At 35.8% G+C, this 24,457-nt stretch overlaps 2 pseudogenes; one reads left to right on the top strand and one right to left on the bottom strand.

The window, feature by feature from the left end:
• Positions 1-3,931: 3,931 nt before the first annotated feature.
• On the top strand, positions 3,932-5,217 carry LOC112307649 (ubiquitin-conjugating enzyme E2 variant 1-like; annotated as a pseudogene).
• A 9,715-nt stretch (positions 5,218-14,932) lies between these two features.
• On the bottom strand, positions 14,933-17,952 carry LOC112307650 (eukaryotic translation initiation factor 3 subunit J-like; annotated as a pseudogene).
• Positions 17,953-24,457: the final 6,505 nt, after the last annotated feature.

Genomic DNA, 24,457 nt, shown 5'->3' with positions numbered 1-24,457 from the left:
TTTTATTCTTTTTGAAGCAATTGTGAATGGAATCCTCTCTCTTTTTTTCTTGATGAGCCTAGTTAAAGGTTTGCCAGTCTTGTTTATCTTTTCAAAGAACCAGCTCTTGGATTCATTGATCTTTTGTAACATTTATTTTAGTCTCTATTTCATTTATTTCTGCTCTAAACTTTATTATTTCCTTCCTCCTACTCACTTTGGGCTTTGTTGCCCTTTTTCAAGTTCCTTTATGCATCAAGTTCGATTGTTTATTTGAGTTTTTTCTTGTTTTTTGAGATAGGCCTGTAATGCTATGAATTTCCCTCTTGGATTGCTTTCCCAGTGTCCCACAGATTTTGGATTGTTGTGTTCCCATTTTCACTTGTTTCAAGGTATCTTTTGATTTCTTCCTTAATCTACTGTTAACCCCATTATTGTTTAATAACATGTTATTTTGCTTACATGTTTTTTGTGTGTTTTTCAGTGGCTTCTATCCAGCTAGTGTTCAGTTGGTTATTCAGAATGACTTCTCTACAATTTAATTGTAATTTCAGATTAGTCCTGGGTGGAGGTCAGTGTAGCCTTCCATTTACTCCTCTGCCATCCTGGATCTGACTTCCTCTTCTTCTGCCTCCATTTTCCGCTGCGAAGGGCTGTGGTGATTACGTGGGGTTTACTTGACAAACCAGAAAAATCTTTCTATTTCAGGGTAACTTACCAACAACCTTAACTCTGTCTGCAGCTTAGTTTCTTTTGCCATATAATCGGACATAATCCCAGGTCTCAGGGATTAGCATGTAGACATCTTTTGAGGCAGAATAATGGCCACCCCAAGGGATATGCTTTCAAAAACATCATGCTAATTGAAAAATGACAGTTTTAAAAGATAATGTCTTTATATTATGTTTCCACTTATATGAAATATCCTGAATAGGCAATTCTATAGAAACAGAAAATCTATTGGTAATTGCCTAAGCTGGATTTGGGAGACGGGATGTTAGGGAAGTGACTGCTAATGAGTAAGGACTTTCTTTTGGGGAGTGATGAAAACACCCTAAAATTCAGAAATTACACATCTCAGTGAATATATGAAAAACTGTTGTATACAAATGGATGGATTACTTAATATATATAGTAATCAAAGTTATATTTATATATCAGTAAAGAATCTAATAAAAATTGTTATATAAAAGACTTCTAATAAATGATTGTTGAATAAAACAACTTGTACAAAGATGTGTTTCATTTTCCTAGTGGTATATTCTCTGGACTATCAAGATGAAAAGCTCTTAGTTCACTGCTGTGATGGAGATGAACAAATAATGAGATAAGGCTCTTTTTCACCTGTGCCCCAAAGTAGTAAGTATAAAATTTGACAGTGATGTTCTGAATAAGATCTGTCTTTGAAAAGAAGTGAATTAATTGTAAAGTGTTCTTTTTAAAATTAAATTTATTAGAGTGACCTTGGGTTAATAAAATTATATAGGTTTCAAGTATACAATTATATGATAACATCATTTGTATATTGTACTGTGTGACTATGAATTGGACCTCAAAGGCAAAGGAAGTAAAAGCAAAAATAAAAAAAAAGATTATTTCAAACTGAAAAGTTCTGCACAGCAAAAGAAATTGCCAACAAAACAAAAAGCAACCAAGTGAATGTAAATGTTCTTAAAAGCAGGAATCAAGGCCAGCAGTCTTATAGAACTGAGAAGAAATGTGTGCTCACAGGGATGGATTTTGTTTCATATTAAACTAAGGGTCAGCAATGTATTTGGGTCTAATGAGGTCTCTTAACCTAGAAAAAACTCTACAGAAAATAAAATCTATATTTTGTTGTCAAAAATTTTAAATTTTGTTAAACAATATTAAATATGCTTATGTTGAAGGTATTTTTCATGTGATCTAACAGTGAAATTTTTCTATAATAATTTTATATTTTATATTTCAAAAATTACACTTGTGAATTTTCATAACTCTGGCATTAAATATTTTCTTTTTTGGAAAATATATAGATGTCACCTGGAGGAGAAAGAAAGAGCCTGTCACCATACCAAATTTTGAATATCTAATAATACATAGGTTATATAAGAATGCCATGAAACTCTATGTACTCAGTGCTCACTTTTAATTTTTTAAAAAGAAGTAAGTTGCTGAAAGATAAATACTGATCAATTCTGTGATTGCTCCATTCACATACAAGAATGTGAGGGTGGGATATAATGTAAAATTAATTATTCCAATGGAAACTTTAGCATACTTACATAAAACAGCACGTAAAGAAGGACAATTGTAAGTTATTTTCTGCAGACTTTATTGCATGCTAGCAAAAATCCAGTTGTCACATCTGTAAACTATCTATTCAGGAGTCTTTCCTTTCTCTTCCTCAGTTCACAGTTCAAAGTCTTCCTCTGCCAAATCCTGTGAAGTAATAGAGAACAGGTTTGTCTTAATTATGTGATTTGATAATGGAACACTTGTTAGAAGCCATTTTTGCCCATGAATTATCAATTTAAGGATAATTATTGTTTCTATATTTCTCTTTTAAAACCACATTAAGTATTATCCTAGTTACATTCATATTAGAAAGACTTCTAAAAGTTAGTGAGAATAGTAAGGAGAATACATGAAGAATAGAAATGTTCTGTTAAAAATGTGGTATTGATTTAGTCGAGCAGATGAAAAGAACTAAATCCTTCCAGCTAGGCCAACTGGTGATTAAGAGGGAGGAGATTAAAAGAATTTGAAGGGTGTGAACAAAAAACATGGACAACAAATGTTTAACATTATGCAAATGTTCACTGGGTAAAACAGCAACATGCAGGATAAATTCTGGTTCTAATAAAATGGTATTTTAACAAAAACAATTGTCATTAGATGCAAAATTTATTTCTTGAATTATTTAAACTTAACGAATAAGAACTTTCAAATGCTTTAGCAGCTAAGTAGAAAAATTTAATAGGTCATGTATGGAGACTTACTGGTTTATGCAAATAAAACCAAAATTTTTTCAGACATCATTTCTCACCATATCATTAAATCATGACTCAAATACGCTGGAAATTTTATTATATCTGTTTGCATATGTCATTCTGGCCAAATGCTTACAAAATGTACAATATGTGTTCCTCTTGGAAAACTGACATCAGATGCTATCGGCTTGGATTTCTCAATCTGCTTGCACAATAACCCAGGACACACAAAATTATCTCCAAGAGTGCCATAGAAATCCCAAATGCCAATACTTTTGAAAGCATTTCAGAACAAAGTAGGTTTAATTCATTTTAATCTTTTTTAAAATTACAATTATTTGAAAGGCGAGGCATTTGGGAAGAATGGGTACCATGAAATAAATGTAAATGTCAAAAAGTTTAAGAGTCACTGTTTCAGGCAATAAATACAACCATTGAATGAGAGACTGCTCATTTGTATAAATTCTCCCAGGGATTTCATTCATGATTGACTAGCACTCCGGAAGACAGATTTCATGTCCTTAATGATACCCAAGTGTGGTTTTTTGTTTTGTTTTGTTTTTATCCTTTCGAGACCATTACTTATAGGGGTTATCTATTTCTTCTAACTAGAATCAGAATTTAGCATCTGACAGCCCTGCAGAACATAATGGGGATGATTGCAAAATGGCAAAATTTTGAATTTGGTTTAAAACATAAGAATAAAAATCATATCAATTTCAAAACATTTAATATCCAGTTCTGAGTATGATAACTTGGAAACCATGAAAAAGGAAAATAAGGCACATTCACATTTTACTTCAATGATTTCATTTTCATATTTAATGAGTTCATTATGAGAACAGCACAATACTGAGCAGGGAGGGGGTTACAAAATATGAAAATGATCCTTGCTAGAGAGTAATTCACCAAATAGAGGTACACATAAAAAATATTCACAAAACTATAATGGAGGGATAAAATCAATGAGTGACACAAATATGGGCTCTTGGTAAGTGAGATAATTAACTCATCACTGAGACTGAATATTTCAGCAAATAGAAATGCATATGGAAGGAGAGCATTCTAGACGGAGATACTGAAGTCAAATATTCACAGGTCCTGAGTTGTTTGTAGTGTATCTCATGGTTCAATGTAACTGTAACAGAGCCAGTGATGAAGGTGGATTATGGCCAAATTGTGGGGAACTTCAAAGCTGACATGAAAAGGGTGGACTGTATTCTATAGGAAAACCAGTGGAGGGTGGGGGCGGGGATAGTGGGAAGAGGGTATTACAGGAACTACTATAAAGGACACAAGGACAAAACCAAGGGGGAGGGTGGAGAGGGGGGAGGGAGGTGGGTTCACCTGGGGTGGGGTAGAGGGATGGGGAGAAAAGGCATACAACTGTAATTGCATAACAATAAAAAAAAAAAAAAGAAAAAAAAAAAAAAGAAAACCAGTGGAGTTCAATAGACATATGAAACAAACCTAGAATAATTAATTTTTTTAGAAATACACAAAAATAGTTGAAGTAGTTAAAAGATGTAGGCATGAATGTCACTTCATAATCTTAAATCACTGCATAATCTTAAAATAATGAGAAGTTAAAGTATGGGTCTGAAAGAAAAAATGGAAAAGAAGGAAAACAAAAGTTTTTTGAGTGATAGTACAATATACTTTCAAATTTTAACATTAGCAACACTTTTTTAATACCAATGTATTTAAGCTGGAGAAATACAAGTTAATTTTATTAATTAAAATAGTGACAATAGGGCTGGCTATGAGCAACGGCAACACAAGTTGGCAGTCACTACAGGTTCAGGAGTGAAAGTCCCTCATGATTTTTGACTGTTGAAAGAATTCAAAGAAGGCTAGAAAGAGCAGGAGATAACACAGTTAGCTGGAGTCTGCCAGATGACAATGACATGACACAAGATGGACAGGGGTGACGGCTGGGCCTCCAAGAACTACTTATGAAACTGAACATACAGCCTTAAAAAATGTGGATTTAAATACCCAGAAGCACTCCCCATTCTATATTTGTAAAAACATTAATATGAATGGGGTTAATACTTCTAGTTGCATGGTAGACCCAGGAGCCATATCAGTGCTAACAAAATGACAGAATTTATGTAGAATCAAAGTCCTCCTGCAGAAGCTTTGGTGCCTAATGGTGTCTAAAGAAAATATGAAGCTCCCTCAGCCAGCTGAAGGGCAGCATTACTCAAAAACAGTTAATCAAAAACAGAAACCACAGATCCACTCCTCCCTCCATTTGATTTAAGCAGTCTTCATTTTCCACAGTCTTAAATTTTCTAGATATGTTTTATAGACCTCAAAGTCCTAGAAAAGAAGCTCCTGTTCAAAGGCAATTTATCCTAAGATACTGTATATGATACTAAATTTTTGCTCATTTGAACTATATAATTTGTGCTATAAAAATAAAAATAAATACAGTAGTGATAATATTTAGGGGTAAAATATATTTATGCATAATGGTGTGATGACATAGATCTAGTTGTTTTTAACAATTCAATAGATGTTAGCAACTTGTTTTATGTTTAAAAATGTATTTGCATAATTTCCATTTTAATCAATATTTAAATTAATTAAAATATGAATGAATGCGTTAAAGGTTTAGTAAAGTAGAAGTAAATATAATTTTATTAATAAGAATCAATGAAGATTAAATCAGCAAATAATTATTAAAGACTTCACAAGCATAAATTATTATACTACTTTTGGGGGAATTTAAACAATATACCTGTAGAGAAATAACCTAGTTTTCAAAAATAGTTCTAAGAAATCAAACATTTTATAAATTAAATGATAATAAGTGCAACAATTTATGTTATATCACTAAGGGGAAAATTAAAACCTCAACTATATAGCAACCCTGAAAAAAAATGTGATGTTGGATAAGTTAATATTCTGTATAGCTTTGAGTTTGTATTTTTAAGAATTTTAACCTTTTCTGGTGAAATTATTTCCCAAATAAGTAGTGTTTTGCTATTTTCTTAAATCATTTTGCTGCGCTGCATATATATAGCTGGAGATTCAGGTGTTTGTAGTTTGGGGCATTGGACCGAGTAACTTAATTGTTGCTGTATGGCAGGTGGCACTGCTGTTTTCTCTTATAGTCTCTGTTTTTCTCTTCCTCGTTATTTTCCCAGCCATTTGTACTTAGGCTATTTCCTAAATTACCATCACCAAGTAGACAGAGCTTTTATCCCCAATTTTTTGCATTGAATAGAATTAGGGGTTTTGTTCTTTGTTTTGTTCATTGTAGCTGAATAATAAGGAATTGCTTCTTTGGTCGCCACAGACTTTCTTCTTGGCATGTTTCTTTCCATTGAACTTGGAAATCATACTTTGCAAAATAAGTAAATCCATAGTGGGCCCCACTGGAGATATTCATGGGAACTAGAAGATAAAATTCCCTGAAAATACTGAAGATACCATTAAACTTCCATTCAACAAAAGTTGGACTTATGTCCCTTGTATTAATTTATTTTTTAAATTTTTATTGTTATTCAATTACAGTTGTCTGCATTTTCTCCCCATCCCTCCACCCCACCCCAGCCAAACCCTCCTCCCTCCCCCTTGATTTTGTCCATGTGTCCTTTATAGTAGCTCCTGTAAACCCCTCTCCCCAGCATGCCCTCCCCACTCCCTTCTGGCTATTGTTAGATTGTTCTTAATTTCAATGTCTCTGGTTATATTTTGTTTGCTTTTTTCTTTTGTTGATTATGTTCCAGTTAAAGGTGAGATCATATGGTATTTGTCCCTCACCACCTGGCTTATTTCACTTAGCATAATGCTCTCTACGTCCATCCATGCTGTTGCAAAGGGTATAAGCTCCTTCTTTCTCTGTGCTGCATAGAATTGCATTGTGTAAATGTACCATAGTTTTTGGATCCACTCATTTGCTGATGGGCACTTAGGTTGCTTCCAGTACTTGGCTATTGTAAATTGTGCTGCTGTAAACATTGGGGTGCATAGGTTCTTTTGGATTTGTGTTTCAGGGTTCTTAGGGTATAATCCCAGCAGTAGAATTGCTGGGTCAAAGGGCAGTTCCATTTTTAGTTTTTTGAGCTAATTCCATACTGTTTTCCACAATGGCCGTACCAGTCTGCATTCCCACCAACAATGTACTAGGATTCCCTTTTCTCCACATCCTCTCCAACATTTGTTTGTTGATTTGTTTATGTATTAATTTATTTTTAATACGTTCAAAGGAATAAACTCTCATTTTTCTTCTCATTATTAGTATTACTATTTCTTTCATCTTTTTTTTTTTTAGCTAACTAGTTTCAATGCCATTCTTGGAAATCAGATAATGATAGAATAGGGCCTGGAAGCCAAGTTACTTAACATTCAACCTGGTTCTTTTTTCTTTAACTGGAATTCACTTTTCTCTTCAGAGTTTCTGTTTCTTCAGTGAAGAAAAGAATAGGTCATCTATAAATCCCCCTCCAGTTCTTGATTTCTAGGAATTATAATCAAGTTCTGGAACCCAACTATCAATCAATGCAAACTTGGCAAATATGCTTAGCTGAGTTAATGGTGAGCATGAGACCATGAGTTCTCCTTTAGATTACTTAATCTCCTATGGAGATCAAAATGGTGACTTTGGTGTTAAATATTCCATGAAGGTGCCTTTAGTTTGAACAACAGGTTTCATATTGAAATAATTGTTAAAAGAATTTCAAGGATTAATGTGATCCTACTATAATTTTAAATTACTTCTTTCTCCTATCAATATGAATAAAGCCAAGAGAGAAATAAGTACCTGAACTAAAATGTAGTTTCTTAAGTATGAATTACTTGGAAGTTATTTGAATCATATTAAATTTTTACTAGCTCATTCAGTAGAATCATCCCTCAAACACCTTTTCTGACTAAAATTTACATGTGGAAAAACGAATTAGGTAATGTGTATTTTAAGTTTCTTTATAAAATATTTATTTTTTATTTTAATTTTTATGGGATTTGGGGGATCAAAGTTTCCCCCTTTTCTTCTAGCTTTTGGAATCCAAATATACACCTTTAATTATAATTGTATAGTTGGTGTTAAACAAATATTGATGCTGATTCCTCCCCTCTCCACAGCAACCTGGGTGCTCTTTCCATGCACTTCAAACACCATTAGTCTCACCCTTGCCCACCTTCCCCATCTCTTCGGGTAGTTTTTCCCCACTCTCCACCCGACTTTGGGAGTCAGGAGGCATAAGGGAATATGATCTTGAGTTCTCTGGAAATTTAATTGCTTAGGGCAGCTTCTGTGCACCAATATGCCTCTCAACAGTTTTAAGAAGCCCTGAGGCACCACAGGAAGTAATATTTATGAGACAAGAAGAGTATAATTATGCTGATCCCCACTTGGCATTGGAAACGTTCAATATTAATGGTCAATATAATAATCATGATCAACTGAGTAAACAATACAGAATTTTTTGGTGATAATAGTAATCACAATTATTTGCATTATTCAACTTTAATCCTCACAGGAATTCTTTGACATAGATGTTATTTTTTTACAGATGAGGAAATTGAGGTTCTGGGAGGGTAGTCACCTGCCCAACAGCACACAGTTCACACAGGACAGAACTGGGTTTTAACCCAGGTTGGTGTGGTGCAGGGAACATGTGCTCAACCCACTGTGTGCTACTGCCTTGCTCCGCTGTCCCCGAACAGGAAGGAAATACTCACCAGAGCAGTCAGAAACTGTTTTTTAAATATAAAGTATTAACTTTTTTTAGGTATCACAAAGTAGTTCATATTACGACTTTTTAGGAAGTTTCACTCTACTCTAATCTTATTTAAAGTGTGAATTTGGGGAGCAAAGCAATTTTGTGTTTGTGTCTCCATCTTCAATGTGTTTTAACATTTATTACACAGCATGATCCTAAATTCCTTTCAGAACACAATAGAATTTTTTAAATGTACTCATTCATTTTTATTTTATTATTATTCTGTACTGAAATTCACTTCCAGTTACTATTACATCCCATAATTTCCATACACAACATCTGGATAAATACATACAGATTATATGCCAAAGAACTATAATGCATGGAAAATTCTCTTGGCTTTCACTAGACTTTTCCATTTCTTTAAGATTAGGCTTTGGTTCTCTAGTAAGCAAAGATGAAAATGTGTAATTAGTTGTTGTTTTTTCTACTTAATGTTCTGTTTGCTATTTTATTTTCTATGTCAATTTTCCTCCATGTCTCTTGCCTCTTTTTTGATGAAGAAGCTTCTCATCCTAATGATACTTAAGTACTGATCATTTTCTTTTTGTGTGTATAAAGGGGCATAGATTCTATTTTTTAAATTTTCCAATTTACTTGTGTTTGTCCTCCCATGTTTTCAGACCTATTAAAACACTTATTAATGTCCAGAAGAGAATGCTGAGCTTGATTATCACACAGACTTCCAAAGCAAACTCCTGCTAAAACAGCATATTTATTTGTATTTCACTTAGAAATTTGGTATCCCTAACGTCTTACAATTTGGTGCAATATCTAAAAATTAAAATGGCACCCAGAAATTTCAGACTCAGTAAATTAAGTGATAGGTGTGACATTGATGTTGGAAGAGTGTAGACATTTCATGAAATGCCCCATGTTTTCATATTACTTTGCTTGACAATTATTATGAGAGTCACTGTGTATTAAGAACATATAGAGAGCTTCTTTTTTTCTATGTGAGCATTTTAAGAGTACACAAGGTTTGTCCATCAAACTAATTTCAACTCTGCCAAACTAACCAACCAGAAAAGTGAGAGCTATGAGACAATCATTTCTGCCAATTGTGGTTTGAATCTGATTATTCTCCCTAAGAAGCCTGAGCCATTTTCTTTGCAGACAGGCACTTTTTATATCATATTCTTGGTTTTATAAGGCCTATAGCAGTTGCAGTTTTCCTTCTTGCTTTACATATACTCTGTTTTCTCAAGGGATCTCATATAATTACTTGGATAGCTTATATTTGAAAGTCCCATGTTTTTGCAAAGTACTGGTTATGCTATTTTGTGATATGTTTTACATTTTGTTTCTTAGTTGAAAATTCCCTAGTCACAATGATCAAGAAAAATATATAAGTATTGCCTCACACCGATGTTCTTGCCAGTATAGTATAACTTGCTGAGAAATAAAACAATTAAATGTTTGACAAGTTAGAAGTTTTCATCACTGAGAACATTCTTTCCTAGGGCTACAATAACCTTGGATGTCAGAAGTATGCGCTGACCTCTAAATGATGCAGAGTCGTGAGCTCTTTAGTGAAACTGGAAAGGGAAGAATTATATTGTCATTAAATCTCCATGAGCATTTTGCTCACATAGATTTATTGGTTTTCAACTTTCTTTTACCAAACTCTTTATTAGCAGAATTTTAAGAAGAGTACTGAATAGAAGATTTTCCTGGCTTATTAAACACCCCTATAGTAATAAACATTTGATTTTCAACATTCAGCTTTGAATAATAATCCATCATACAGAATATCTGCATTTCAGGTCTGAGATAAAATTCAACCATGAGCTAACTACATATATAGTCCAGCTTTCATTAATTAGTCAATACAGCAATTCAAATAAAAAGGAAAATTGATTTTGTATGTACTTTAATTTATACTTTCTCCAGTACTCTTCATTTCGTTGTGTAAATTTGTTTTTATCATATACTTTTTCCCGATGAATTTTTCTAACATGTTTGTTATGGGGGTTTATTATTATAAATTACCCTGTTTTTACTTTTTCTGAAGAAGTCTTTATTTCTGTCACTTTTGAAAGCTATTTATGCTAGGTATAGTATTCTAAGTTGACTTCTTTTTTCTAGTGGAATTTTATTTTATTTTTTTACTTTTATTTATTTTTATTGTTGTTCAAGCACAGTTGCCTCCATTTTCTCCCCACCACTCTCCCCACTCCAGCCATCCCCACTTCCCACCCTTGATCCTACCCCTCTTTGGTTTTGCCCATGGGTCCTTTATACATATTCCTGACAACCCTTCCCCCTTTTCCCTCCATTATGCCCTCCCACCTCCCCTCTGGTTACTGTCAGTTTGTTCTTAATTTCAATGCCTCTGGTTATATTTTGCTTGCTTGTTTGTTTTGTTGATTAGGTCCCACATACAGGTGAGATCCTATGATATTTGTCTTTCACTGTCTGGCTTATTTCACTTAGCATAATGCTCTCTAGTTCCATCCATGCTGTCATGAAGGGAGGAGCTCCTTTCTTTCTGCTGCGTGATATTCCACTGTGTAAATGTAGCACAGCTTTTTATCTACTTGTTTACCAATGGGCACTTAAGTTTCCAACTCTTGCCTATTGTAAATTGTGTTTCTATGAACACTGGGGTGCATAGGTTCTTTTGAATTGGTGTTTCAGGGTTCTTAGGGTATGCATTTGTTTTTTTTTTCTTACAGCTTTCATCATTCTCATAAAATTTAAAATGTTCTTATAATTTTTACCTCTCTGACATAATACATACATGTTATCCACCTTTTAAACAAGAGTTTTCAATACATCAATCATTATTTTAAATTTCCTGTTAGATATTACAGCACCCACGTCCTATGTGACCTGGTTCTATTAACTTATTCTAATATATCTTAATTCTTGATTCATTGCCTTGTAATTTTCTGTCGAATGCTAGATGCTGTGTCTAAGATAATACAGACTGAGGTATATTTATGTCTGAAAATGGACTAACCTATTTTTATGTGAGTTCCTTAGTATTGCAGGCTCAGTTAGTCTGGTCAGTGGTAGAGCTGGATTCAGATATTCATGTTACACAGATTTTAAGAGCATCATTCACTTCAAATTCCTCTGGGGTTGTTTTCTTGTACTTATAATAGGGGCTGAGTTGCAGAGTTGTTGTTTTTTTTTTCCTCCATGAGTGTTCTACCTTTAGATTGAGACTTCTCTGTAGATACACTCATCAAAGACAGTTTCTCTCCATGTTCTTGTCCCCCTTTCAGAAATAGACTGATTCTACTTATCACTCATCACTTGGTAGGCTTGCGATGGAGGGGTAGGGAGGGCTCTTTCTTGTTCTGCTCTGGCATGTTTAGGAAAACCCTCTGTCCCCGGATCTTGGGGTATTCTTGGTGACCCTGCCACTCAACCAGTGGTAGAGGACCTCTCATATTCTGACTTTGCTGTGGTACTATTTTTTTCTTTTTTTTCACCTAAGCTGCAATGGATTTCTATGTGTTCCCTGAATACTAAAGGGTTTTCTGCCCCTCTCTCCATGGTGTAAGGATTTTGTTCAATAGGCAAGAATAGTTGAGATGGGGCTTTGTGCCTTCCCCACTATGGTTGCTTCTTGCTCCACCAAGGCTTGATCGAGCATCAGGCAGTCTCTGATCTCCCAAGCTGACCAAATCTTTCTTCCTGAGGAACTGGAGAAGGGTGAGGACAAAAGCTTGAAATTAAGTGTAATCTTCTCCTGTGTCTGTTGCTATAATGATTCTATACTCTCGGAATAGTTTGCACTCACATTTAGAAATGTCCAAACATTTAGCTGAATTTTTCTCACCAGTTGGTCTTGGCAACCCATGTCCCGTTTGCCCACGCTTTCCTGCCGGTGAACAGGGTCCACTGTTTGTCTCTCTTCGGCAGCATCTGTATCTCCCTCGACTTGAGACTATTGGAAGTCCTGCAGATTCAGCTCTTTGATGGACTCAAGAAAATTTATGATTTGGTAAATTATCCAATTTGTTATTGTGGGATAGGAGCAGTGCTTTTTTAAGCTTACTACAACCTAAGATAAAATAAAAGCCCCTCCCAATTGATTTAGAAGACATGACTTCTACAATTAAATATAGTACACGAGTTACATTGATAATTTATTTTTAAATGTAACTCATAAATTTAAACTTTAAATTGTTTTTAAACATTATTAATCAACATAAATTTTTCTCATCTTGAACTCCCTGAGATTTGATAAACAATAAAGGGAAAGAATTAATGATGCAGAACATATTGGCTTATTAAGCAAATAATTAGACCCATTTTATGTGTAGGATTTACTCCTGGTATCATTATCTCAGTATATGGATGATGAAATTATTATTTGATTTTTTTAAATGTGCCTTTATATGTATAAATTAAATTTATATTTGTATTTTCATGGAACTTCTTTTCCAGTTTCAAAGGAGATAAATATTATTTACATAGTTAAGAAACAGATGATATATTTCCATCAGTTAGAAACTGATTTTTATAATAAAATAGATTTTAAATTCAGTGTATGTCATTATTAAAACTGCTAGGGAAATCTTAGCCCTTGTCTGCCTTAAAACAATCTTTATTTGCTAAAAGTTTTCCTGTGTTGTCACTGCTTTCTGTTGATTTCTCGAATGGTTCAGGTGGTCCTCTTCCACTAAGTGGTGTACAGAACTGTGACTGACGTTCTCACGTTTTATGTAAGAGAAAATAAAAGCAACTTTGATCTGTCCCTACTTTGAGTCTGTGACAGTTGCAAAAAAAAAAAGACTCTAACTACAAATTTTGTTAAATCGTTTAAAAGAAAATATATAATAAAAATCATTCAATCTGTGCTTATAGACATAACCTGAATTATAAGCTCAATTACTACAAACAAATAGTTCTTCTAGGTATTTAACTAGGCCTTAGTATCTAAACAACCAAATAATTTCCCCAAATAAATAAGATAAGGAAGATAGCCCTATACCTTTGTTGCTCTAGGGTGACATTATTCAGGGCCTGACAAATCATTTTGTTTTAAAGCCATTAACTACTTGTCAGGCATTTATTAAGCTTTTTAAGTATATAGAGAACTCTAGTTCCAAGGATTGTGCTCTATACTCTTCAAAAATATCTCTTGGGAGGTAACACAACATTTAAGTCCTCACAGTAGTAATTTTATTAGACTAGATTCTTTATAAAACATTGCAGATGTCACAATTGTTAACATAATTTACTAAACTGTAGTTAATTGGTACAGCTTGTTGAGAATGTTTTATAAAGGGAAGGAAATGCCAAAACCCTGTTTAAAGTTGTTCCATTGCAGCCTAGGAGAACAAAGATTTGTTTCTCGGACACTTAAATCATGCAAATAAAACAGGGTTTCCCTCCTCCATCCAAAGCACTCCTTCAGTAGAATAGTCTGATAAACTAGACAGTCTGCATTCAAGAGATTCCACAACTTATAATGCAATAACAGAGAGGTTTACTTTCTTCAGCTTCAAAGTTGGACGGTTTTGGTCATTTAATTTGTAAGTATCAAACTAGTGCTTTTCAGCTGCTATATATCTTCACTCTGAGATAAGCAGTCTTCTTACTAATGTATGTTTAACTGCTGGAGGCCACAGCTTTTCTGAGAGATACAAACAAACTCCTTTCTTAAATATTGTTACATATATCGGGTACACAGGTTAAAGGTCATGACTAACTTGAACATTATGGCTTAACATTAGTCACAAATGCATATGCACCTGGATATATGTAACAATATTTAAGAAAAAGTTTGTATCTCTCAGATCAGCAGTGACCTCTTAATAGCCCCATTCTCCATTTTAAGACAAAAACAATTTCAATACTAGGTGCACAGCTCATGTGCTCTCTGCAAACTGCTTTTCTTGACAAGTTCCGAGTAGTTCAAAGTTAAAGCTGTGTTACTGAATGGTGCTGGTCAATATTACACAATTTTTTTTGTCATATTGCAACCTTTCATTCCTATTTAGTGATTGCTGTTATAGAATCAGATAGCAACAATGACAATATTATTAAGTGTGTTTTCTTAAACTATAATTAAGTAGCAACTGAGGTTTCCAATTTTAACCCCTTGGTAGTGAAACCCAAGTTCCTCATTTGGAAATCAGTTCCTGAGTGTCAAGGAGTAAAATAAACAGCATAAAAGACAATGCTCTTCTGACTGTAGCACTTGGCAGAACTGAAAGGAAAGGAAGTTGTGCTGGATGTTGAAGGGATTGTGGGCAACAGAAAGACACCAGAGAAGATAAAATGTCACATGAAATCTTCATAGTCTTGTGCATATCCTTCCCCATAACTACTACAGTCTGCCAGACCATCTTTCATGGTGGGCTCTAATCCCTTCCAGGAACCAGACCTTTCTTCTTCTTTCTGGCTTTGCTTTGCTAAAGATAAGAGAGAGTCAATTCACGAGACCTTATCTACCATGTGAAACTTATCAAAGAGGCACCAAAGCCTCTGGTCCCAGAAAAATTTTAGTTCTCCAAGGAAAATACCAGACCTAACCCAGGGCAATTTCTATTATTATTTCAGAAACCAAGACTGTGAATGTGTTTATAAAAACACACACACACACACACACACACACAAAACACATTACTGGTAAAAGTGGGGTTCTTGCTGTATCTAAAGAAAAAGAATTTCCTGAGACCCACAAGGGAAGACGGTGGCTTTGCTGTGTGGTTTATTGATAATACACAATTAAGGGGGTTCCACTCCTGACTTCCCAATATCCCATCTCTGTTCTTCTCACCATGGAAAAAGTCCAGTCTTGTCTTCAGTAGGGCCAAGATGAAGGTCACTGCCCCAAGTTCATGCTCCATATTAAAGTACAGTCCAGTCTGTCATCCAGCTGGCTTAAAGTGTGTTTCCAGCTGCAGTCCATGGCTGTGCTGTGGTATTCACCCTCCTTTCTGGAGCCTGCATGTGCAGTCCCCACAGCCATAAGCCACATGGCCTTGAGGGTCACATGGCTATGGAGAGAGGATATGTAAACATGAGGGGTAAGTGCAGGTCTCCTGGGCAAGAGAGACAGCTTCTGTGTTCCCCGGGGGTTATAACCAGGAGCTTGGGCTTGGGATGGACCAGGTGCCCTTTCAAAAGAACCCATCAACTTCCCAGGCTTCTACGAGCTTTAGATGGGCCTACTTCCCAATCGGTCCTTTCTTTCCCGAGGCTAGGCAGACAGGCTTCTTTGGTCACACATCTTCCCCTGCACCTGCAACTATACATACAGTACCAGAGCGGGATGGGAGGAGCATTAACTCTCTTGGTGGATCACTGCTGTAATCTGGGTGTGAGGCTGCAGCTGCCTGGTGAGGCAAAAAGGCTCCTGCTCCCCAGTTTATCAAACTCAGTGTCTAGTTTCCTTTGACTCTCCTTTCCCAGCTAAATACTGTTAGTGACAGTAAATGCCACTCACACCCTTGTTTTATTCCAGTTTAAATGGCACTGGTGGATTGCTTGACCTTTAAGTTTCCCAGGCTCTTTGATAACGTTAGGACTGCACGGCCATCCTAACACACATCGCCCCACACAGTTCTTACCTTTTCTTGCTTCTGGTTTCCCCTACAAATCGCACTCAGTGAATTGGTAATCTTTTCAAGCCACAAGTTTCCAATAAAATACATGCATCTCGAACTAAGGCTTCCAAAAACCTGGCATAATGTAGTGACTTTTCATATTGGATAACTTCATCTTTTAGTAACTTTTCAAATCTGTGAAGTCATGTCTTGAAGATAAGTTCATAATATCTATTCTATGAATTATATTAGTAACACCAAAAGTTTTTTTTTCTGCTAATTTTAGGTCTGATTCTTCCTATACTTTTTTTAGCCACAGTTTGTCTCGTAATTGTCATGATGTTAGCACTTTAGGTTCTTCTAAACACTTTTTAATTTCTTTTTGCCTTTCCTTCTGTTGCTACTCTATCTTTGTTATCTTCTGTAATTTTTCTCTCTTCTGAAATGTTTACTTTTTGTTTTACCCCTGCTTCCTCTTTTTTTCGTCATCATCACCATCTCAGTTACCCTTAACATCCTCATCCTTGTCCCCCCAGTGGTCCCCATGGGCTGCACTGCCACCCTGCAGCGGTCGCACCGACTCTTCCACAGAGAATGTGTCGGCGTCCAGCAGTCGGAGGCTCCCGCTGTCCTGCCGGGCCAGATGTCTGCAAGGAACATTTTTGAAGGGTACACGAAAAAATGTTTGTCTCCTGAAGGAAGCTGGGACTTGTGGAAATAGTGAGGAAACCTTATTTTATTTGTCTAATCGCTGTTCCTTATCAACTATGTTATACACGATTATAATACAAGTATTTGATTAACACATGTAGGAAATAATGAGTGCCTTTGGGTGATACATTTGAAATGTAATGAAGAATTAAATCGGTCAGTGTCATTTAGATATGAAGAGTTAGAATATATATGTGTGTGTGTGAATATATATGTATGTGTGTGTATATATATATATATATATATATATATATATATATATATATGATGACCCATATTTCTGGCTTAGTATGTGCTTAGCTTAGTGATCAAATCCTATCTAATTCATTATACTTTATTACCAATTTCTAAAGCTTCATGAGAAATGCATTTGCTTGTCTGACCATCAACAGCAGCACCCACTAGTCCACGCGGAGGCAGCAGGATCAGGAGCTCTGGGAGGTCAGACATGTTAGTGGGTCTCAGCCTGGACTGCCAGTGAGGTTTCCCAAGGCAGACTCCTGGATACAGTGGGAATTTATATCCACATTGTTAAAAAGTTTTTGTTCATGAATTAAGCACTTTTTAAAATATTCTTCCTAATAAATACATTAAAGTGTATTTAAATTGTTAACATTATAACCAGTAAAATATTATTTCTTTTAAACATAAAATTTTTATAATTATAAAATAAATGTTTTCTACTTAATTACAGCCTATATCCATGCTGCCACATGTCCCACATGCAAAGTGACAGAAGCATGTGATGTGTGTCTCTGTGCCTTACCGCTGGGCCATGCGGAATCCACATCTCCTAGCTTGGCTAAGATCTCTCTTCTGTTTTTTAGTTCCATCATTAACTATTTTTACTTCATTAGTTTGGCACACTATCATAAGAAGCAATATGGAACATATTCTATACCTTAAGGACTAGCCATAAAATTGCAGACATAGAGTTCATTTCTAAAACAGCCCCTTCAGTGGACCAAAGCCAATGTGACTCAACTGGACAGAAAACTGTGCTTTTGTTTTCTTACCCCTCACCCGCTCTTGGCGTCTCATTTTATCAGCCAATAAGATGTAAATAAAAGTATATGCAATTTTCCTTAATCAACTAACATTTTTTTCTGATAAAGTGGTTAGTGGTCAAGTTTTTAATTAATACATTCATACAGAAAAAATTGCTCTTTAAGGAAACTGGAATACATCTTTTGCAGTTGTAAATGATAATGCCTAATTTTTTTTCTTTCTAAATTTTTAAGATGCTATATAATGGATACTTTTTGAATGAGGTTTAACAAAATACATCATGAATTATTTATCTCATTCTTGTTGACTAATGTTGCAAATCGGTATCATCTTATTATACAGATTACAGTGAGCAAAGATTTGGTAGAACTTCCTAAATATAAATTAAAGGAAACATAGAGCAAGTCATTATCTCAAAATTTTATAAACTTATGAAACTTTCTTCTTAGGAGTTTAGCTAATAATTCCAGAACGTAACTGGCAGTTCCTCAGTGAGTTAGACATGGACTTACCAGGCATTCCACAATTCTACTCCTAGGAAGTATGTACAACAAAGAGAAATAAGAACATATATCCTCATAAAAATGTGTATACCAATGTTTATAACAACATTACTCATAAAAGCCAAAAGGTAGAAACAACCTAAATATCCATCAACGGACAATAGACAAACCCAAATGCAGTACACCTTACAATCAGATATTATTTAGCTTTAAAAAAACAATAAAGTGCCAATACATAATACAACTGGATTAACCTTGAACGCATTTAGCCAGGTGAGGGAAGTCATTCACAAAACATCACATACCATACTATTCCATTCATATGAAAGTCCAGATTAAGGATGTCTATAGTGGTTGCTTAGGGCTGAAGGATATGGGAAGTAGTATCTAACAGGTAGAGGGCTTCTTTTGAGGTCATGAAATGTTGTGAAATTGGTAATGGTGGTAATGCTTACATATGTGTAAAACCACTGCATTATATAATTGAATGAGTGAATTATATGACATGTGAATTACGTAATTATATCTCAATAAAACTATTTAAAACATTTCCAAGAAGAAAAAGGAATCTGACATAGCAGATCAGGATGGGTGTAGCTGCTCAAGGCTGTCATCAGGGGCAGAATCACCTGGCCATCCTTGCCTTACATGCAGCTTTGATCATAGGATCTCAGTACAACTTCTTCACCTGTAACTCATGACCACATTCCAGTTGGAAAAAGTAGCAAAAAATGTACAGCACCTATGACAGGAAAGCAAAAACTTATCCAGAACCCCCCACTGCTTTGCCTTTGGAGCCAGAAGTATGACCTTCTGCAGCAAGAGGAGATCAGCATCTACCCTGGGCCCCTTTCCACATCAAACAAAGTCTGGGGAAATGTGTATTAGGCAGGCAATTTGAAGAATGTGTCACAAATTTCTATTAATATGAAATAATTATATTTTGTAAGTCTGTCACTTTTCACCAGGGAAAAAGGTTCAAGAGATTTTTAAAAATCAATGTTATGATTTTAGAGGATAGGAACTTATGTTAAAAGAGACTTCTTCATATTAGAAAAATAAGCAATGAATGCTTCCTTATTAATCATAAATATTACTTTACTGTTATCCATCTTCACAGAGAATTTTTTAAATAACAAAAATCCCATAAAATCAAAAAGTTGATATTTATTTGTTTTTTACAATTTTCTTTATACATTCACAAAAATTCATGAATGTATTAATTCAGTATCATTGATTAAAGACATTCCATCCCTCCTGTCCTCTCAAGTTGCTGGGCAATCATGGCCATCAAATTCTACGATACTAGAGAGGCCATTTTAGCTAACATGATGGGGTTTAGGAGTATTTCACACTGAAGTTTGGACCAATATTCATATGGTTCATTGTATCATAAGAGAGAGTGTGATGTAAAAGAGAGACAGGGATCTGAGCTCCAATTTAGTTCAGTGTGCAGAGTGTCCTGGACATTGAACAAGCACTAAAGGTAGAGGGTTCCCTAAAAATCTGTGTCTCACGTCAAAGAGTTAAAGTTACGAGGGAGAAAACCAGCACATACGTGGAGAATTTCGCTAGAATGTGGTCTGGGTGTGATGTGCACATGTATGTACCGGTGCAAATGCTATACTTAGGATGTTCATGGGAGGGAGGCCATCTGCGCCATGTCTGACGGTATCTGGAAGAACCAGGAATTACTGAGGTGAGGAAAGCAGGGCGACTAAACACATGAACACATACATAATGTAACAAAATGACAAATGTTATCTAGGGGTTATTTGGCTAAAGCATGGGGTGTAAGGCAAGCATCAGGGAGACATGAAGTTGCAGAGATAGGTCATAAATAGGTGTGCATTTTTCTGTGAAGTTCAGGATTTAACATTGTAAAATAGAAAGTAGCAGTTATTTTGGGTGAAGCTATTAAAACATTGGAAAAAAAATTGGTATTTACTGAACTCAACAAAGCACATGGGTTATCTTCAGAGACTGACAGCAGAAGAAAGAAATCATGCATATATGTGAAAAGAATTCATTCAAACTAAAGGTCCTAAAAAGTAAGGGATATGTTATATTCTGACAATCACCTTATGACAAATACTTAAAAGAATATCATGCTCCCAATTTAAGACAAGATAGAACAAATCAGTAAAGTTTTATGTTTAAACATTTTGTTTAAACTCAGAGGAAACTGTGTTGTATGACAGAGTTAATAAAGATGCTAGTTAATGCTGTAAGATGGACGGCAACAGAGCAAGTTGTAAACTGTAAGAAAAGTCTGTCTTCTTAGCCAGGAATAGTGCCGAGTGACTCACATGTTTTTGCCACTTTGCACACGCACTGTCCATGAGTGACCACGAAAGTGCCCCAACTCTTGACTTGGACGCTTCAGGTAAAGTAGTGACTGTTATATTTGCAAGTATGGAAGCCACAAATAACGAGGATCAATGTATATGAATGCATTCTAAATTTTAAAATGAAAAGTAAAAATATAGGACTTTCTTGCACATTACTGAAGCAGGGTGCAGCCAAGAGGAGGGCCCCAAGAAGGGATTTGTAATGGGGTCCAGAACTCAAGGTGTCCAGGAAATATTGGGAAAATGTATATAGGATGCCCTCACCCCCACAAACCTGAGCCAGGGGGGATGGGACACATGGAACAGGGCCATTCAGAGCTGTTTTGGGTAGCGAGAGCTTTGCAGCTAACCCCTGGCATGGTCGTTCAACATATCTATAACCTTTAACTGGTTTCATACATATGTTAAATAGCTGTGCCCATGCTTTGAGCCAGGGGGATGGGAGCGAATTCCACTCAAGATGGGACTGGGAAGCAAATCCCAGTTACAGTGCCAGCGTGAGAGCTTGGAGAAGATTGGCTCCATGCCATGGGGCCACACCTGCCCAGACTTACTATGGCAGCCCAGTAAAGCGGGAAGAATACGGGGATGCTGGCAGGTGTAACTGATTGTAGGAGGAGCCGGAAATGGGGCTGCAAAGGAAGATGGGCGCTTGGATTTAAACCTAGGCACAGCAGCCATAGGAAAGAGGACCACCCAGTTCTGAGGGAAAAGAAAGAGGGCCACACGGTTCTGGAGTGAATAAAGGGAGGACCAAGCGGTTCTGAGGGGAAAGGAAGAGAACCACGAGGTTCTGAAGCAAATAGATAGGTAGAGGACCTCGTGGTCCATCCTCGTGGAAGGAAAGGAAGAGTACTGTGTGGTTTTGGAGTGCTTCTTTTTGCCACACAGCTTAGGCAGCAGGAGAGACTTTGCCAGGAAGAAAAGGGGAGAAAGGACTCTTGCTGGTGGGCCATGAGAAGGTGCCACATGGCTTTGGATTAACTGGAGATTGCAGCAGCCACACAGCTGATGGTGCCGGGAGCCTGAATCACGGACTTCTACTCCTTTTCCTGAGATAGACAGTACCCCGGACTGGGCACAGGGAGAGGGAAGGACTGTCCATCTGTGGGTATTCTAGAGGACCTTAGTATCTTACTGAAGACATTAAGCCATTACTCTAAGTCTGTGTAACTTTTAAATAAATAATTCCTTTCCTTTTCACCAGTCTCTGGCATTGAGAGACGTCTTTCCTCTGGCAGCGGGCATTTCGAACCTAGCAGGTGTGTGTGGGAGGGGGAACCTCCAGAGACAGAAAGGGGGGAATCGTTTCTGTAATAATTTATCGTGAACCACCCCCCCGGCCCTGCTCTGTAACATTACTACTTCCCCTAACTCCATCTTTCCTTTCCAGAAACTACTTTTAGTTTCCTGTGTATTTACATATGTGTACTTACAAAAATAAATATAGTTTTTAAATGAAAGTATCTCACAATAAATAAAAAAGAAAAGGTCGTCTTGAGAGTTTCCAGTTGCACATGTAAGGGCTTGAAAGTTGACACTCCTTTCTAACAAGGAGAAAATTAAAGAGACTGAAAAATCAACAACTCTTTTTGGATCCATAAGAGAGGGGAGCACACAGGGCAAACCACTACCCCCAAAATTGGAGAGTCTGAGAAAAACCGGGAGTCAGGGCTCACCAGAGCCGAGACTCACCAAAAAGGGCCCCAAGAACAAGTGTGGGGGTAGGAAAATATGGACTGTAATTAATGAATTCCTGGAGGCTCGCTGCGGACAAATCTGAGAGTCAAAAACTTCGGGAGGACCTAGTCATAGGGTTGTCACCCACAATACTGTAAAATTTACCTATGAAATCTCGACGAGGTCCCCACAATAAATATCAGAGGAAAAAATCCTTTTATCCTTCCAGCAGGAGAAGGGGGAAAAATCAATTTTGAAATGCACCATTTTCTTTCTAAGGCCTACCATCAGAGAAAACTAGTTAATCAGGGCTTAACCTGCCGGGGTATTATTAGAGCCTAACTGACCTTTAGGACAGAAAATACCCAACTCTAGCCCACTCTTAGCAATTTTGTTACACATAAGGGGGAAAAGAACAGAGAAACTCTTGTGAAATTTATAGTCCAGAGGCACAGGCTTACTAAAAGATTAAAATCTAATTTTACGCCTATAGAATGTTTCCCTTTCCCCCACCCCTCATTACTAAGGCTTATTTACAGCAATTCCTTTTACACAGCACATCATGTGCAACTGTCAAGAAAATAATTACGAGGCGTACCAAAAGGCAAAAAACACAATTGCAAGAGACAGAGCAAACATGAGAACCAGACATGGCAGGGACGTTGGAATTATCAGACTGGGAATTTAAAACAACTTTAATACGCTAAGGACTCTAAGAGCAGATGCGTAATGTAAACAGAGAAATGGAAACAAGAAAGAACCTAAAAGAAATGCTACAGATAAAAATATTGTGAAAGAACTGAAGAATGCCTTTGATGGGTTTATTAGTAGACTGAACACAGCTGAGAAAAGAATCTTTGAGCTAGAAGATACAGTAATAGAATCTTTGAAAACCTAAAAGCAAAAACAACAAAAAAGGGACAGGATATTCAAGAAATTGAAACAACTACAAAAGGTGTAACATGCATAATGGGAATACCAAATAAGAAGAAAAGGGGAAAAAAAGGAGATGAAGCATTTGAAATAATAATGATTGAGAATTTCCCAAATGAACGTCAATACCAAACCACAAAGCCAGGAAGCACAACGAAAAAGGTGGAGAAATATAAAAACAAAACAAAAAAATAAAAACAAAAAATAAATTGCACCTAGATATACTGTTCTCAAATTATAGAAAATGAAACATAAAGAAAAATCCTGAAAGAAGTAATAGAATGAAAAACACTTCACTTATGGAAAAACAAAGATAAGAATTATATTTGACTTCTCATAAACTATGCAAATGAAAAGAGAATGGGGTATAATTAGTTTTGAGAAAAATTGACCACCAACCTAGAATTCTGTACCCCATGAAATTATCCTTCTAAGTGAGGGAGAAATAAAGAATTTCTCAGACAAACAAGAATTGAGGGACTATATTGCAGGTAGACATGGTTTGCAAGAAATGTTAAAAGAGTTCTGTAGAGAAAGGGAAATAATATAGTCAGAAACTTGATTCTACATAAAGTAGGGAAGAGCACTGAAGAAATAACATATGAAGATAAAATAAAAACAAGTATTTTTCTTGTTTTTAATTTATTTAATAAATGACAGTTTAATAATACCAATAATGTATTGAAGAGTGCATGCTTACATGTATCTTACATGTATATCTTGTATATATATATATATATAAAGATATGTATGTTTATATGTGTTTATATATAAGTAAAATTAATTATAATAATGACACAGATGATTGGAGGACGAATTAGGATTATTTTGCTATTATACAGTATTTACATTTCCCACAAAGTGGTATAATGTTAATTGAAAGTGGACATAGATTAGCTATAAATGTATATTGCAACTCTAGGGCAGCCACTAACAAAACATAAAAAAAGAGAAGTATAACTGATACTCCAAGAAAAATGACAAAATGGAAACATAACATACTCAATTAAAACCACAAAAGGCAGAAAATGAATGGAAGATAAAAACAGAAACGAAGAACAAGGGCAGTAA

Source organism: Desmodus rotundus, chromosome 2 (genome assembly GCF_022682495.2).
Source record: "Desmodus rotundus isolate HL8 chromosome 2, HLdesRot8A.1, whole genome shotgun sequence".
NCBI classification, from domain to species: Eukaryota; Metazoa; Chordata; class Mammalia; order Chiroptera; family Phyllostomidae; genus Desmodus; species Desmodus rotundus.
Note: the sequence above shows the minus strand (reverse complement) of the source record. Positions and strands in the feature narration are given on the sequence as shown.